The following is a 19,103-nucleotide window of genomic DNA, read 5'->3' on the forward strand; positions in this document are numbered from 1 at the left end:
GGAACGGTGAGTAACTGATGAAAGAATTTGAATCTTTTGGTAAACTAAGTCTTTAAGGTTTAGCTCAAGTGTAAAACTCCAAACCAGGCAGACCAGATAGAATCCACAATTATAGTTGCAGTCATCATCCATAAAGACATAAACCTATCTGCAAGACTCCAGTGTTTCTAAGGAAGTGCAGAAGTAACTTACCCTGGGTAACAACACAAAAAGCCCAGGAGTTTGGAGTTGCCCACCCCAAGCCTGCGTGATACCCTTCTACATGGAGCAAGCTGATGATCTAATACGGCATCTGTTTGTGGACCTCTCACAGTCAATGTTTGTGCAGCTTGACAGATCCAACTAAAAGTCTTTGCAAAAGAGGCAAATTACGAGCATTTTGGACCTGGCTTTGAAAACAGACATCAGTTTGACGCGAAGCGGGGATAAGGCCGTGGAGCAGCGCTCTACACCAGAGCTATCATAGCCACTCAAGGCTGGAATTTCCTCAGGCACTGGCCAGAATAAGATGGCTACCAGATGCCAGCTATTCACTGAGCTCTTGGCTGGTTTCCCGGGAGAATTGCAGCCTCAGCCAGTTCAGCTTGAAGGTAGACTGTGCGTGAACACTTACCCTCACTTTACTCAACACAGGATTAAACAAAAAGGACAAAAGCATCCTCAGCTGATGGATTGCCTACTTCTGCTGTTCCAAACATGGCCTGAAGACTTGATTACAACTTGGTATGGCACAAACTTTCCCTTGGAAGCAGCGCCTTTCATGGAAGTCGCACTCTTGGTTTCTTGTGAAGAACACCAGTCATTTACCTCGTACAAGAGGTTTCCGTATGCCGCAGTCGTGAGTCATGGTTACAAGCAAACTTGGAAACATTCATTGACCCAACAACCTCGGAAAGCCGCTACCTGCTCTTCGAAAGCAGACCGAAGATTTCGAAGATCTCTCAAGCACAAGGACCTCATTGACAATGACAGCTCAACACCAGCCTGGGTTGCTTGGCATTTAAAATGGCGCCACAGTCCCGCTGCATGTAATTATGGAGGCCGAACGGGCCAAAGCTCACTTCGACGAGCTACCACATCATGAATGGCGCAAACTCCACAAGGCCAACATGTCATTTCAGCAAACGAGCGAAAGCAAATAAATGTCAGATGACACTAAGCCCAGACCAGCAGCCTGTTTCCCGAGTCCCGGATCTGGCATGAGGAATATGGGACTGGATTTGCAGAGTCTCGTGTCTGATTTCAATGTCCAATCAGTGCCAAGTGAGTCATGGGGAGTATAAAGCCCAGGAGTGAATCGTGAAGTGCCCTGAATAGCTTGTTGAACGTTCTCTAGTGTCGTTTATCAAGCGGGTGGCAGTCTCAGACCGGTTGAAATTGACACAACTCCCTGCAGAGGTGATACTGTTTGACCTCCTGCACGTGATGAAGAAAAGGTCTCACAAACAACTGAAGATGATCCGTCGGTAAAGGTTTGCTGAGTATCAAACAGCATGACAGATAGAGTATCAGATTTTGCCTGCAGGTATATGTATTTGTATATGGTTCCCAAACAGAGGGTAGCGCTCCAGAAGATAAAGTACTTTCTTTGTGCCTATGACTCACACCTGCTGGGAAACAGCACACATATTCTGTTACCACTGTTCCAACATGCTTGGCTCATAGAGTGCCGGTCTTCTGCATGAGAGGGGGAAAAAATGTACAGCATCCAGACAAGAGCACTGCTGCACAATTGAACCCTCGGCAAACAGAACTTTGTTTGACTATCTTTACTGATAGAAGTCGTATGTCTACCTAACATTTATTCTTGTAATGTGTGCATAGTGAGGCCATTCCTCAAACAGATTACAACCATTTGAAACTCCTTATTAAATCTGAGTGGCAGCGAGAGATCTTCAGAGATAAAAGGCTTTAGCGGAATCAAAGCGAGTTGCCATGACAGGCCCAAGCCAAGAGAATTTTACCGCCTAAAATCAACACTTATGCAGTAATTAGAGCCCTTCTGTCTCTTGATGTTAAGAGATAAATTCTTGAAGAAGAAAAAAATCATACTGTTTTTAATGGATGGATAATATGTATTTTTTTAAACTTTGTTGAGTCTATTGTTTTGCTAATTTTGAAGGATGTTTGTACCCCAGACAGATTTTTAAACGCTCTATAAAAAAATAAAGCTTTAAAAACATATATTTACACAAAACAAGAAAACTAGAAACACATCTCCTCCATGTACACTTGACCCTTTAACACTAACACTCTCTATTCTATTACTATTTTATCTACTTGTTTTCTTTTTATTTATTTATTACAAAACGTGACCCTCTAACACTTGCACTCTCTATTATCTCCATCTCTTTATTTCCATTTTAATACTTGTTTCTGTTTTTTTTATTATTATTATTATTATAAAAATGGACCCTCTAACACTAGCATTATCTGTTCTTTTTTTCTATTCTGTCTACTTGTTTTATTTGATTTATTTTTTATAAAAATGGACCCTCTAACACTAGCGTTCTCTATTCCTTTTCTATTTTACTAATTGTTTTCTTTTTATTATAAAAAATGGACCTCATGACACTAGTGTTCTCTATTCTTTTTCTTTTCTATCTGCTTGTTTTCTTTTTATTTATTATAAAAAAACACCTTGCAACGTGTTAAGACGTGTCACAGCATTTACATTTTATTGCTCTTTTGTTGATTTTGATTGCTTCTATTGTCCTAATTTGTAAGTTGCTTTGGATAAAAGCCTCTGCTAAATGTACATCTAATGTAAAAAGATAGATAAATAAAAATTCATTATTTCTTCAAAATTAAAAAAAGTTTTTTTTTTTTTTTAATTACATTATTTTTTATTTATTTAAAATTGTACTATTTTAATAATAATAATTATTATTATTATTATTATTATTATTATTTACTTTTTTTTTTTTTTAGAGGACCACATTTCTGGCAGACCAGTGCAGTGGAAGTTTGAAAACTGTAAATTTTGTTTATTTTAGGATTATTAGATTAGATTAGGTTTTGATCTGATAGTATGAAAACGTTCAGTTTGTAGACATTTAAGTGCTACTCGGGTCTCAGGAATGGACAAAAAAATATATGTGCTTATTTAGAAGGTAGTGGTTGTTGTGTTGCCTTTTGAGAAAAAGTATCATGGATAGCACATTAAATGTGAAACTTAAACATAAACATATTAGACGGCATTACGTTAACAGAGTGCTTCCAGATACCATTTTGGGGAAAAGATCTGCCTCTCATTAAAAACCATTTAGGCTTTATATAAAATGGAGAAAGATGAAATAGACTATAAAACGTGCGGCTAGTGGACAACAAACTAAATGGAGTGTGCTGGGTCTATGTTAACCACTAAATGTTTTACAGATTTGATCGTCCTAACAAAATTCCAACTATTACATTAAAGATTTTTGTTTTCATCCAAACTGAATCCAACGATGAATGAAAGATTTGTGAGAATAAACCCCATTATTAAAGACTGGCAGTTTGAGGCTTTTAGTTCATGTCAGTTAGCTTTAAAGCCATCTATAAAGTGTACTTACACATTCAAAACATCTTCCCCTTTTTGGAAAATGGACAGAAAATGATGTCAACTCTTGCGCACAGTGGTGTATACAAATTTGCGTATATAAAAAAAACGGTAAAATTATTCTAAATATTCTATTTGAATATAATTTATTGCTTTGATCAAAGCTGAATTTTCAGCATCATTACTCCAGTCTTCAGTGTCACATGATCCTTCAGAAATCATTATAATATACTGATTTGCACCAATATTGAAAATAGTTGTGCTGCTTAATAGTTTTACGGAAACAATGATACACATCATATATATCTGACATAAAGAACAATCAGTCCAGATTACGCAAAGTAAATGCCAGATAGAAATGTTTTCAGGTGACCATTGAGCACATATGCAAAAACCTCATGTCTGATGTCATTCTGTGGTTTAGGACAGAGCATGTGGATCGTTTCATTAGAGAAAACTCAATGAGAACAAAAAAAAGTGAACTTGATATAAATGCACTTCTTGCGCAACATGCCATGTCCTGCATTGCACCGAGTGGACATCAAAGACCAGGACAAGGGGCCTCTATTTCAGTATAATTACAGCATTTCCCAACTGCAGGGCTTCACCAGGCCTTGACACTTTCAACTCATAAACAAATCCTTAACGAACTTGAACTCTTCTGCAATGACTCACCCTGCCCTCACATTACAGTTTCATGGAAAAAGACAAAAACTGAAGCTTCACGCTGCATAATTAGTCACCCAGTAACTGTCCGGTGTATATATGTATATATATATATATATATATACACATAAGCTTGAGCAAATACATATGAAAACTTTTAGGCAGCCTAAGCACAATGTATGAAATCCCATCTAGGGCCTCAAGCAAGCGAAGTCCTGGAGCAGCCAAGAGCCAACACACGGTCAGTGTGCCAGCGAGATAGTTGACCACGTCCCCTTCGCTGAGGCCCTGTTCCCCTGACAGAACAAAGAGTACTCAAGTTTAATTTGAAATTGATTACAGCCACTCATAATGCGTGCTGAAATATGCGTTGGAAACGAGGAACAGAACTTGGCGAGTCAGGAAACCAGAGAGGATTCAGTTAAAGAGTGGAGAGAGGGGTTGGAGCCACGCATTCCACCGCCAAACTAACTTCGCAGGCATATCGCTTTCCTGCATTTAGAGGCTTTTTTTAACATGTTTTTCTTATGTTTGCATTCCGCTTCTAGTATTTACTGTATATAAACGTTCGAGACCTGAGGAATGCACATCTGGGCAGATGTTCTCCATGTAGAAGATGATGGCCCAACACCTGGCTAAAGCAAAAGCAGAGAGTCTCAACAGTTTGGACTGTGTGACCAGTGTACAGCTGATCCAAGGTTAAAATACTGGAGACACTGTCCCCAAACAATTTAAAAACAAAGACTTTTCCAAAATATTAGAAGAATTAACTGTCTCAGTCTGCTTTACGTATAGATGTTCAAACTATTATGTATATAAGTCCATTATAACTGACAAGCTGCTGTGCTTATGAAAACACAGTGGAGTAAAGAAGAGAAAGCAGGGACACTCAAAATGAAACAACTTTCTTTTTTTTTTTTTGGCAGTAACTTTTTGGAATGTATTTCCTATTACAGGTCTCGCTTGTTTATGTAGTCTCATATAACTTAAACTCTTAAAATATGTCCATTAGACATTCAACTCTGAACTTCATGAAAGAATTAACAAAAATAAAGTACAAAAAAAGTTACAGAAGTTTAAGGTTACTGTTAATAAAAATTTACTGTACTATTTTTACACTTATAATAAATATTATAATACATATTAATACGTATTTTGGAATCTAAAATAAAAAGCTACAACAAAATAAAAAAAAAAAAAAAGTTAAAAAAAATAAATAAATCAAAGCCTTATGTCTAATTAGTTATGTTCCAAATTTGAAGTTGATATCACAAAAATTGAGGTTCCCGTGCAATTTTGTTTAGGCACTTTGCCAAAAATACTAACCAGATGACACCCAAATTTCAATGATTTATTTATTTTTTTGATGCATTTTCCCATTTTCCTGTCACATATTCATAAATTCTGTCACAATATTACTTCTATCACAAAATAAACACTAAATATGGAACATTGGAGACTCAGAATCTTACTGCACTGTAAAAAGTGATAAGTTGACTTAACTTAAAAAAATTGAGGAAACCTGTTGCCTTAAAGTTATTAGGTAAATAATAATTAAAAAAATAAGTTAAGTGAATTGTCAAGTTTTTTTAGTTATTATTTAATTAATAACTTGAATGCAACAGGTTTCCTCAGTTTTTTTAAGTTAAGTCAACTTATCACTTTTTACGGTGTGTGTTTTGTCAAGATTAGAAAAAGTTTTGATTATAAAATATTGCAGTAAATTTTGTAATATGATGCTTGACAACATAATTTAAAGTAGCCTATACACTGTAAAAAGTGATAAGTTGACTTATTTATTTTTTTTTAAATTGAGGAAACCCGTTGCCTTAAGTAAATAATATATTTTTTTAAAAGTTAAGTGAACTTGACAATTCACTTAACTTATTTTTTTAATTAGCATTTACTTAAAAATTTTAAGGCAACGGGTTTCCTCATTTTTTTTAAGTTGAGTCAACATAACTTTTTACAGTGTAACTTCCAAGGTAATGCAATGTGTGATTTCAATTGATGAATTTTGAGTGTTTAGGATTTGAATGCTAAAATGCCCGGTAGGGAAAAAGGCAATAAACATTTATCAAAAACTCTATTACAATTAGGCCTATAATCAGTACTACAAATGTAGCGTTTAATTTAACTGTATAACGTTTTACATTTAACTGACATGGGTAATGACTGCTAATATGTTAAGTCAAAATAAAAGAGTAAAAAAAAAAATAAATAAATAAAAAACTGTTACAACTGTCCATGCTCTCTTTTGTAATGCAGCAGGGATGTAGTCATGTGACACTGGCACAGTTAATGCTTGGACACAACATTACTTATTTCCTAAGACCATCATATTTGGTCGCATTACTGATGAAGACGATTAGATAAACAGAAATTAAAAATAGATTAAAAGTGCAATGCAATACAAACAAGAAAAAACTACTTGTCAAAAAATTGTTAAACATTTTTAAAATGTTAAAAAAGATAGATAGGTAGGTACAAATAAATAAATCGTTTAAAATATGTTTCTAAAAGTGTTTATTATTTAAAAGTAGTTTTTTTGTTTTTTTTAATAATACACCAGTACATTTTCCCGTCTTTAACAGCTGTAGGATCAACAGATTTAACGTAGTACACAAGCTAGTACGTCCCTCTATTCCACAATACTATAGCCTACATAAAACATCATCGCCTATTCAACAGGTACCGAGCAGCTATTTCAGTTTTTCAAATGTAAAGACTTAAAACATGCAGTTTTTAACATGAGAAACTGTTTATCTTCACTACAGCGGACAAATTTCCAAGCGCAGCTCCCAGAGCTCAGTTATATGATCTCCCTTGGGTCGCCAAAACTTTCCTCTCGCTTTCACTATGATGCTATAACTAATACATTAAACCTTTTTCCCAAAGTGCAACTTTTCAAGTGTTTCTAGTCAGTCCTTACCTTACTTTTCTTCAAACATTAAACGAGCATTTTGACGCGGTTCCTCTCCATTGCCTTGGCTGCGCTTCACCTTCGTAGTAAAGTCAGAGGATTTCGCTGTGACTTCCCCTCCGCGGCTCCCATTGGAGAAGAGCTCTGTCAGTACACGCGCGCTCGCGCCAGCATTTCCTGTCACTGGGCGGTGTTTCCAATGCCATACTACCATTCTCGACGCACTGATTTTCAAGTATGCACTATGTCTTCTGCACAGTATTTTCCGTAATGTCTGGAATTCCCTGATGATGCCTGAAAAGGTAACGTTTTATCCTCCTCCTCCAAAAACTGTCACCATTAGGCCAAACTTTGGTGCATCCACCACAAATCAAATCAAATATAAATTAAAATACAATACAATAAAATGAAATGAAATAAAACTTATATCCACATTTGGCAGGTTATTTTATACATTGAGATCCTGTATTAATTATATGATTTTTAAAGCAGTAGCATTGTAGTAATCTCTGGCTTTTGAAAAAAAAAAAAAAAAAAAAAGTTTATATATTTTAAAACATATATAAGCTTTTGAGTCAAAAGAGCAATTACTTATTTTAGCAATTAATTAATTACTTAATTATGTGTGTGTGTGTGGTTTGTCACCATAGACGCAATACTACATGATGAGTATTGCTATGATTCATGTACAATACTGAGTAATTATTATTATTTTTTAAATAAGTGTTTGACCAGTGATATTAATATCTGCATTTGCATACACATTTTCTAATATAAATATCAGCTCAATGCTATCCCCCTCCCCCCAATTAGAGCCAAAACTCAAAACTTTTTTTAGTTTGTTTTTACATTTTTGTCAACATTAACATAATGATTCGTGTGGGTTTGTACGGTGTAATATTAATTTTGCATTTTAGATAGACGTTTGTATATTGTCTTTCTTTCGTGAAGGACAGTTGATATCACACAGTTTGCCTTGGCTTGTACACAAGATCTCACTGGTGTCGTTTCTAACAAGAAACAATCATAAAAGCAAGTCATACAGTGTGTATCCAGTTTTAGCTGTGAAAATGTTTAGTCAGGATTTGTTTTACATAACTTTTACAACATTGCAGAAATGATACTACGATGTTATCATCACATTCCACTCAAAAAGTTTTAGGAATCTCATTTTATACGAGTAATAACATTTAGGAGTAAGTGATAAGCTTGAATACAAGTAGATGGTTATTAAATGTCATTATGGCATTAGACCTACTGTTGTATTTGTATATCCTTTATTAAGTTCCTGATACATTTTGCCGAGAGGTAAACGTATCATATGTCAGAAATTGTGTTTCCTGTCAGAATCCTGTGCATGAACTTGTTCAGTCGGTTTGCCTATTCTTCCATTCTCAAAGTTGAAAGATGGATAACTTCTTTAGTGTATTGGTTGGCAGTTGTGATAAATGTCCTGTTTGTTTTTCAGTGAAATGTTACGTGGCCTTGTTTTATTTTGGTGTTTTCGCTGTTTTTAAAGCATGTCATTCAGATTATACTGTTTTCAATTCAAAATAAAATATTTATTGTATTCATTCAAGCATTGTGGTTTATTGTTTTTGCGGTAAATACATTGACATTTTGAAGTTTGCGTTACCAAAACATTATATTTAGCATTTCAATATTTGGCTGATGATTTTATCCAAAGCAACCTAGATTGAAGTTTTTTTTTTTTTTTTTTAATCAGTTCTCACTTTTCTTGGGAATCAAACCCATGACCTCGGTATTGCCAGTGTTATGTTCTTGTTTGAGTGACATTTAAAGTTTAGGTGTGGTTTCTAAATGTTAAACTTTTGATGAAGGCATAACATGTATTCGTATAAGGCATTTCTCAGAGATGTCACTGCAGTGACAATAATGCAGTTTTGATGATGGTGCTTAAGTGTAATCCACAGATAATTAATCTAGCGAGTTGTTGTGCCAGAAACACCCAGATGTGATAAACAGTTGTCACATCCTGTTATGCGTCATGTGCTTTATTCTCTATGCAACTCTGTTTCATTATATCATCATTTGCTCGTAGCAGTTTACATGCTGTCATACTCTGTAAATTAGTGTCAGGTATGCAATTTAAAGGTTTTACAAAGTTTTATATTAAAGGAATAGTTCACCAAAAAATGATATGAATGAGAATGAGAATGTGATTGTTTCTTCATCATATTTGCATAGCATTACATCACTTGCTCACCAATGCATCCTCTGCAGTGAATGGGTGCCGTCAGTTTAAAGTTAAAAATGTCTTGAAGTATTAGTTTCTTGCAAACACGCAGCCTTTTAACGTGATGGACTGGAGTGATGTGGATTATTGTGATGTTTTTATCAGCTGTTTAGACTCTCATTCTGACGGCACCCATTCACTGCAGAGGATCCATTGCTGAGCAAGTGATGCAATGCTACATTTCTCCAAATCTGATGAAGAAACAAACTCATCTACATCTTGGATGACCTGAGGATGAGTTCATTTTCAGATTTTCCTTATAAATAAATAAATAAACACTTAGCACTATACAAAACATCATAACCTCAAATAAAATAGTACGTCATAAAACATTATTTCATAATAATATCAAAGTTAAGTACCATAACGTTGCACGTCAATAAGAATTACTGTATCGTGATGGAAATAAAAACATACAAAATAGGCCTACAAAAACAAGTTTCCAAATAAGTGATAATGTCAGGTTTCAAATTGCATACCAGAGTTAAAGAAATGAAGTGCTAAGAGATTTTAGTTGCAATCCTGCTTTAACACACCTGAATACCTCGATCACCCTTTATATGGTGCAATGTAACCAGATGCTATGTCTTTCAATAGATCTTTTTATACATTATGTTCTTTTTCTGTGTCTATAGTGTACAAATAAAAATACTGGATGGATGCAAAACTGTTAGTTTGTGGAGCGAGATATCTAGGTATCTTGTTTGTTTGCTGGCTGCATTATACAATCTAATGGCTATCCTTTAATCAACTATAGAAAACAACGGGGTGAACAGCTTTGATCACGATGAACGCACAAAACACTGATTGTTGAAATTACTAGGGCATATCCTTATTATTTTCAAAAGTATAGTCAATAAGAATAATCACCAAAATTATACTACAGTAGCCTATAACATGTCATTCTTCTAAATAAACTGTTACATCACTTATTATTAAAGTGTTCACGTCTTCATTTATTCCAAGATGGTTCCTCCTCCTCAAGCAAATATTTTTGTTTTCCCATTTCAAAAGTACAGTGGCAGAAACTGTTGGTGGATAATAATTATCCAAAACCTTTAATCTGTAAAACCACAGAGTGGAGGAGAAGTGAATGAATATTTTCTGGAACATGTTTCATCTTGACAATAGAAGCAGTTGCTGGAGCACAGGTGATTTTTATATGGAGTGGATACTTCATAACAACGTGTCAAAATTCAGATGATGCTATTTTGTCTTTAACTTGTCCAGTACTGCATTTCAGAAGTTACATTTGCAGTCTGTAATCTGAGCAAGAGAACCAGATGCAGCAGATGTCTCGCCACATCAACATCCCCACAAATATGTTACCCAATATATATTAATCTTCAAATGATATTGTGGCCTTTAAACTGAAAACTCAGGCATCACAAAAGCTGTTGGCTAATCTTACATTACAAAGTCTAATTTTCATAGAACAGAACAACACAGTATACAACAGTTAGGTTTCTTTGAAATTATATCAGAATCTGCACTCAGACATTTAATTTCATTTAGGCCTGACCTCAAAAATGACTGGCACTTATTAGCTGATTAACCATTTGAATGTCCAACTGTGATTGTTCCAATCGAATTCAGTTACATTTACAGACTTGAAGTGGCTGGTTCATCGTTTCTGTTTTTTGAATCTGAGAGGGGATTTTCTTTGTCCGTTTCTACATAAACAGCTGTTTGGCGACATCTTCTGGAAATATCTTATAAAACACTATACTAACATTTGAGCAAATCTCAAGTTAAAGCATTCAACTCATCCAGCACTGTTTTCTATCGTTCTATCAGTGCTGGTTTCTGTCTTATAAAGTATCCCGTTACGCTGTGGAAAAAAACAATTCAGTGCGTCAGTGAACTGTCGGAATGAATCAGACTGAATCCTTTCAGACTTTAGATCAAATGAGTGATTCATTCGCGAACTTCGCATTGCTTGTTCTGATTTCAAACAGATGATAGAAAACATGCACATGCATGATTATCAGGGAAAATTACTCCCAGGACACTGTATGGTAATCTCCAGTCACACATGGATTTATCAGTAGACTAATATGATCAGCATAAGTACAACACAAAATGAAAAAAAAGAAAAGAAGAAGTGCAAATTATATTTTGAAAGTTTATATGTCTTGTTGTGCGCTTACTCCCCCCATTTTGAGAACTTGTTTTAAAGGAACAGTTCATCCAAAAAAAACATTTGCTGTTAATTTAATTACTTTTTTACGATTATTTTCCGCGAACTGATTCTTTGGAACAGTTCGTTTCTGCTTCAAATAACTGATTCACTAGTTCGTTAATCCTGTACTGAGGGAACATAAGCAGTTATATTATTGAAGCACCGAATAATGCGAAACGTGGATGTTTTTACATGTCTAAAGCATATAAAGTGAATATTTCATAAACTCACCTTACATAAACAAACCATAAAAACTTTAATTTCGCCCCGTCATTCAAATGCTAGGTTCACACATGCTCATTTCAGCGGCTCATTGGCCTTCGGTCGGAGTCAAACTGTTTCCTCCAACCTGGTCTCATAAAAATACGTACCTCTGCGCACTTTTTGTGCGACACCATTTTACATACCTTGCTGCACATTTCGCCGCAGTTTCAAATAGAAATGTCCACTGAGTGGCGCTAAAACACAGGTTTAGTGTGTGAACCCTGGCACGTTTTTATTACGTAGATATTGGTACGTATTGCTGTTTTTTTTATTACGTTGCTTCAGATACTTATTGCAGCGGTTCAGAATTCAAATATCCGGGGACTGTCGCTAAAGGTTAATGCTCTATCGTGTTGGAAATATGCCCTACACCAAATCCAGCCCTAAACCTACCCGATAGTGTTAACAAATGCAAAACTGATATAAAAACGTATTAGATGATGCAACTGTGCCGTTTGAACTTCCTTTTAGCAGATTTTAACTGCTTTGTCGAACCGTAGTTACACGGGATTCAAACCGGTGCTTCTGTCTCCTAAGTCCTTCTCCGTACTCCTTGAGCTACCGAACAAACTCATCATCTATGAAAACCCCAAAATATGAAGCTGGATGTGTGCGATGCTAATGTTCATAAGCATCAGTTTTCAAATCTCCCAGCATATTAATATTGTTTTGAAGTCATAGCATGATATTCTTCAAGTAATTGTGCAAAAATTACGCTTTATTAATCGCAACTCTGTAAATTTGTGTGAAAGTGTTCATTTATTTTGGAAACTGCAGTGATATGTACTTATTGGTACGTATTTCATGTCACGCTAAAAAGTGCACCCAGGTACGTAAATGCCATGAGACCAGGTAGGTTTCCTCAGTTCTGTGACTGATGGAGGATCTGGAGTGCTGAATGAGTTGTCAAACACCAGCATCATAGAATCACATGATAGGACTGACTGTCATGAACGTCCAAAAGTGAGATTTGATTGAGAATCTTGTAGATCTGTGCTGGGCCTTGAACTGTTTTAGATGGTGATTTGGTGAACTGGTTCATCCATTTCACTAAAGAGAACCGGTTCAAAAGAATGGTTCGTTTGCATGAGGCTCTGGATTGCAGGTAATAATGTTGTAAATAATGTTCAGTTTCTTGCACAGACCGATCGTTTTGCTTCATAAGACCTCAATACATCGTTAGGAGCCACAGGGATTTATTTTGTGTTTCCTGATGTGCTTTTTATGATGATGCAGCTGCAGTTTATGAATCCGCATGGACCACGATTTTAGCTAAAAGTCTTGGTAACATTTTATTTTAAGGTGTCATAATACAGAGTAATTACCTAATTAAGTACTTAGTAGTAGCTATTGTACTTACCATGTAACTAAGTCATGGAACAGCCTGTAATTACAGTTACATGTAATAGGCAGCTACTGTTACACATATGTAACAGGCCGAGTCTGTTATACAGCTAATAGACTTAAGTACAAGCTTGATACACTTAATTTTAAGTAGCTTAAGCCTGTGTAATATTCTGTAATTTTAATGTAATTAGAAATGTGTTACATGTATTTAAGCTGTGTGGTGGGTTAAATCAAACTAAGGTGCAGCTGGATAGTTTTATAGTATATATACACATGAAGTACACTTAAGTACAATCTTGATACACTTTATTTTAAGTAGCTTATGTCTGTGCACTTACATTTATAATTACATTGTTTAAGTCTGCAACACATATGTAACAATCTTTTGGTTACATAAGTAGCTGTGTAACAGACTCGGTATGTTACATATGTGTAACAGTAGCTGCCTATTACAGCTACATAATTACAAACTGTAATTACAGGCTGTTCCATAACTTAGTTACACGGTAAGTACATTTCATGTTTCATGTAAGTGCCACAGCTACTACTAAGTACTTAATTAGGTAATTACTCTGTATTATGGACACCTTAAAATAAAGTGTTGCCAAAGTCTTATATATACTTTTCTAGAAAAGCAAACAAAAACAAAAAAAAACAAAAACAAACATCATCTACATCTTGGATGGCCTGAGGGTGAGTTAATTAACAGCAAATTTTCATTTTTGGATGAACGGTCCCTTTAATACTTTCTTAGTTAACTTATGAGCCTAAGAAAGTACCTCATAAGTGATTGTGAGAGCTTGTTCTGTATCTGCTCATGTCCGAGAATCATCTGATTTAAATGAAAACATTCCACTCGTCTTAGCAGAAAAGAACGAGCACAGAACCTCGGAGACAGTGGCTTTATTATGATGCTGCAGAATAAGGGAACCAGATTTCATCAAAATATATTTGAAATCTCGCTTGTAATTACTGGAATTAAAATCCAGGACAATTTATTTTTTAATTGTTGTGGGTTTCATGTTCTTTTTATTAGGTCTATAATTACAGTAACCATTTCAAGTAGCAAACAAATCAAAGCAGTATCATATTACATGATTAGATACTTCAGGTCATCCTTTTACATCACATCCTTAATGTGCAAGCTATAGAGCAGAGATCATCTTACTGCAGGGATAGTAAGATAATGCCTTCTAGTGGCTTTGGCTGGAGGATCGAATGGAAGTTCCAGAAGTTTCACTGTCCTGAGGTACAGGTACGGTTCAGTTCACCAAACATCTGCCCTCTGCTGGCCAGTTATGGAACACTCACCTGATTAGTCTAATTAAGAGGACAAATTAAGTTTGCTCTGAAAAACAACATTTGCTTGTGTTGTGCTAAACAAGTTGTTCAGGTTACGTTAGCTTAGCGTGCGCTACTGTCCTGCTTCTTTTAACGATATGTAGATCTGTACTGTCTCAGCTCTTTTAAGATCATTGTCATCCCCATCTCACAGGGTTTTGTAGTGGCATATCAAAAGTGAACAGTACCTTTCAAACACTTCATGTGAAAACGTTATTTTGTAACGAGTGTTTCAGCAAAAGTAAATGCTTCTGTCTTTCCTGTTATATTGATTGCCTTATTAGTTGACATAGTTCATCCTGGCTTCTGAAATCAGGCAGTGGTGCTTTATGAATGTAGCCTACTTTTTGAGTCTGTCTGTCTGTCTATGCTCGCTGTCCCCAGATATTGAACCATATCTGCTGTGGCCAGACACATACAGTTAGGGCCATATATATTTGGATAAAGGCACAATTTTTGTTATTTTAGCTGCTGTCCAAAACATATTCAAGTTAAAGTTATATAATAAATACCGGCTTAAAGTGCACACACTGAGCTTTAATTTGAGGGTATCCTCATCACAATTGGAGGAAAGGTTAAGGGATTACAGCTCTTTAATATGTATCTCCCACCTTTTTCAACGGACCATAAGTAATTGGACAGTTGACTCAAAAGCTATTTCATGGACAGGTGTGGGCTATTCTTCATTATTTCTACCTCAGTTAAGCAGGTAAAAGGTCTGAAGTTGATTCTAAGTGTGATATTTACATTTGGAAGTTGTTGCTGTGAACCCACATCATGCAGTCAAAGGATCTCTCCATGCAGGTGAAACAGACAATTGTTAGGCTTCAAAACCAAAACAAATCCATCAGAGAGATAGCAGGAACAATAGGAGTGGCCAAATCAACAGTTTGGTACATTCTGAGAAAAAAATAATGCACTGGTGAGCTCAGCAACATAAAAAGGCCTGGACGTCCACGGAGGACAACAGTGCTGGATGATCTGAGGATCCTCTCCATGTTAAAGAAAAACCCTCTCACAACATCCAGCCAAGAGACGAACACTCTCCAGGAGGTAGACGTGTTACTGTCAAAGTCTACACTCAAGAGAAGACTTCACCAGAGCAAATACAGAGGCTTCACCACAAGGAGCAAACAAGGCCAGATTAGACTTTGCCAAAAAACATAAAAAAAGCCAGGCTGAAATTAAGATCAACTTGTACCAGAATGAAGGGAAGACAAAAGTACGGAGGAGGCTTGGAACAACTCATGATCCAAAGCATACAACATCATCTGTGAAACATGGTGGAGCAGTGTGATGCATGAGCTGCATGGCTTCCAGTGGCACTGGGTTACTGGTGTTTAGTGATGATGTGACAGAAGACAGAAGCAGCCGAATGAATTCTGAAGTGTACAGTGACATACTCTCTGCCCAGATTCAGTCAAATGGAGAAAAGTTGATTGGGCGGCGTTTCATGGACAATGACCCAAAACATACAGCAAAAGCAACCCAGGAGTTTTTGAAGATAAAAAAGTGTAATATTCTGCAACGGCCGAGTCAGTCTCCTGATCTCAACCCGATTGAGCATGCATTTCACTCGCTGAAGACAAAACAAAAGGCAGAAAGAGCCACAAACAAACAACAACTGAAGTCTGCAGTAAAGACCTGGCAAAGCATCACAAAGGAGGAAAACCAGTCTTTGGTGATGTCCATGAGTTCCAGACTTAATGCAGTCATTGCCTGCAAAGGATTCTCAACAAAATATTATTTTTTTTTTTATCAATGATTATATTTATTTTCCCAATTAAATTTGAGCCCCTGAATATGGGAGGATTGTGTATAAAAAGAGTTGAAATTCCTAAGCATGTTATATTTTTGTTCAACCCCTTGAATTAAAACTTAAAGTCTGCACTTCAATTTCATTGTGATTGTTTCATTTTAATTCAATTCTTGTGGCATACAGAGCCAGAATTATGAAAACTGTCAGTGTCCAAATATATATGGACCTAACTGTATGCTGTCCATGCCATACACTGTATAGGAGACACAGTAAATGTCAGTGAAATTTCATGATAAGGCATTTTCAGTGTGCATCCAGCAGGTGTCAGTCTCCACCTAGAGAATGTGATGAAGCAGCATTTATTAGGTACTAACTTAGACATGTTTGGATAGAGGAGACAGTGTAACTGTGACAGTAAAATTTAATGGCGGCTGCTTCAGATGAGTGGCACACTTTTATACGGGCGCAGACAAGTACAGTAAAACACACAACTAATAAAGAGCAATAAGCCATGCCTGAAGACCAACTTCATAGACAAAACATTCTAAAAATGCATAAAGATCAGTAGTTTATTAGAGATTTATTTAGTTAAATCAGACCAACCGTGAAATTATAGAGACTTTAGTGGCACTATAGGGTTCAGATCTGAAAATGCTCTTTAAAACATTCGCAGATAATGCATTCAGTGCTGATGCCATTAAAGCAAAGCAACATACCAAATATTAAGAAGTTCTGTATGCATATTTCAACTGTTATTTATTTATTTGTATGTGACAGTTATATTACAATGTTGCAAAAAAGCAACAACATTTCTGGACACCACTGCACATGCTCATTTATGCTCATTTACCATATATACTGTATACTTGTATTTATATATATATATATATATATATATATATTAAATAATAACTAATTGCTAAACTATGAGCCAGTGCATTTTAAGTTCTGATGTGTTGAGCAGTAATTATGGGTTGTCTACGAGATGTGATTTAAATGTCTAAAATTAAAAGGTGAAAAGCTGTGTCTCACTAACTTCTCTAATGGCCACATCAGCTGTTATTTGCTGGATAATGGGCCAGCAATCAAAGTTAATCAAGCACGCTGCCTCGTCTGTCATATAATTGCACAGCATATTATCCATTTTAAGGCATCGTCTGATGTTGCTGACAGACGCGGTGAACAGTTCACTCCCTCTGCGGTCAGTCTTACTGAACTTTCTCAGGAAAAATTCACCTAAAAATGATATTCTGTCATTATTTACTCACCTCCATGTTATGCCAGACCCATATGCTAATTTTATTTTCCATACGGTTGCATGTAATATTTGGTTTTGACATGTGGTGTTTTCACTGTACTTTCTACATATGTCTTTGGCACTCGACAGACGTGAACTGTCATTGTGTGGGCGAATAAAACACCGGTCTATCAGATGAGACAAGGTAGACTGAACCTCCTCAAAAATGTATTCATCAAAAAAAAAAAAAAAAGCAGAAGATGAAGAAGAAGAAAGCCCAGACCAGTTTTAATCATAAAAATAAATACATACATAAATAAATGGAGGAATGAATGAATAAAAAGATAAATGAAAACATAAATAAGTAAAATAAATAAACAAGCAGGTACCTAATTTACCTATATAAATCACCTATATAGTAAATAGTATAATGGTATAATAAAATAGTATAGTATATAGTATAGTAAAAAAAAAAGCATTGCATTTTAAATTTGTGTGAGTTGTTTTTTTTTTTTTTTCAGGCTGCAGCCCCCTTGAATTTTTATAGTTAACCAAGATGAAGTCTGAATAAATTAAATTAACTCAAAGTGACTGAATGACAGAGCAATATATTAATTATCAAAAATAATTTAGAACATAAGATCATAATTATTTGCAAACAGGTAATATTTGAATAATTTTAATTATAGTTTTGTGCCTGGCCAATAATGTATTTAATAACTTAATTTAATTACAACTGCTTCAAACATTAGTTTGGAAAAATATTAGGGTGACAATACAGCAATAATTTAGAGCATTTGGATGAACTCTCCCTTTAAAATCCCAGACAGTTCCTGCAGATTTGCTGAGGTCGATGTACTTAACAGAATAGCGGTTGTACGCCTGTCACTTCAGCAGGAATCTGAACATGGTAACGGTGTGTTTTCTGTTTTCTGCCAACACGTGCGGTTTGGGGTTTGAGTGTGGCTGCTAGTATTTGTGTCTTGGCCCTGACAGTGACCGTGAATCAGGCACACCTTAAACTTTACAGAAGAGTGCTATATCCTCCCCTGACAGCGGCTCCTTTTTTGCCAAGTCATAAAAGTGCCAGTCATGGCTGGGGGGAGTCTTTGAAGACTGTCACGGGACACCCTGCGGCCCTCCCTGCCTGCGAGGTGTCGGGCTTCACCGCGGCCCCTTGAGCGCCGTCTCTACTCCAGTACCAGATACAGACATCACAGCCGTGAGCCGGGCCGCTCTGGCAGGACTGAGAATGCCAAACATGGTTCATGCTGATGGAGCGGACCGTAAATCAGTCTCAGCAAGACGAAAGGGAGGAAACTGGCCTTTTCTTGTTGGTCGTCTGGCCCGTTTCCCCCCGCTAACCTCGTGACCCCGGAGTGCTTTGCCACCGCTCACGTCTGCCTCTGGCTGGCCAAGCTGGAATCCAGCCGGTCACCTGGCCAAGACTGAAATTAATTAGCGCCTTCCCACCTTAACCCGGGCCCCCTCCTTCCTCGGCCCAGACTTGGCGCGCAACACCGGCCATAAAAGAGGGGCCGCCTTCATCCGAACCAATTCATCAAGCTCCGCTTCTGCCGTTGGGA

At 36.3% G+C, this 19,103-nt stretch overlaps 1 protein-coding gene across 2 annotated transcripts in view; it reads right to left on the minus strand.

Moving 5' to 3' along the window:
• il11ra (interleukin 11 receptor, alpha) overlaps positions 1 to 7,295 on the minus strand; it is a 49,294-nt gene extending 41,999 nt beyond the window's left edge. The window contains exon 1 of one of the 2 annotated variants that reach the window (XM_058789025.1): positions 7,145 to 7,259. The gene's annotated coding sequence lies outside the window, so the exon portion shown is untranslated. Of the gene's footprint in view, positions 1 to 7,139 lie in introns of both variants that reach the window. The other variant, XM_058789024.1, reaches the window with a different exon arrangement.
• Positions 7,296 to 19,103: the final 11,808 nt, after the last annotated feature.

Source organism: Onychostoma macrolepis, chromosome 10 (assembly GCF_012432095.1).
Source record: "Onychostoma macrolepis isolate SWU-2019 chromosome 10, ASM1243209v1, whole genome shotgun sequence".
NCBI lineage: Eukaryota > Metazoa > Chordata > Actinopteri > Cypriniformes > Cyprinidae > Onychostoma > Onychostoma macrolepis.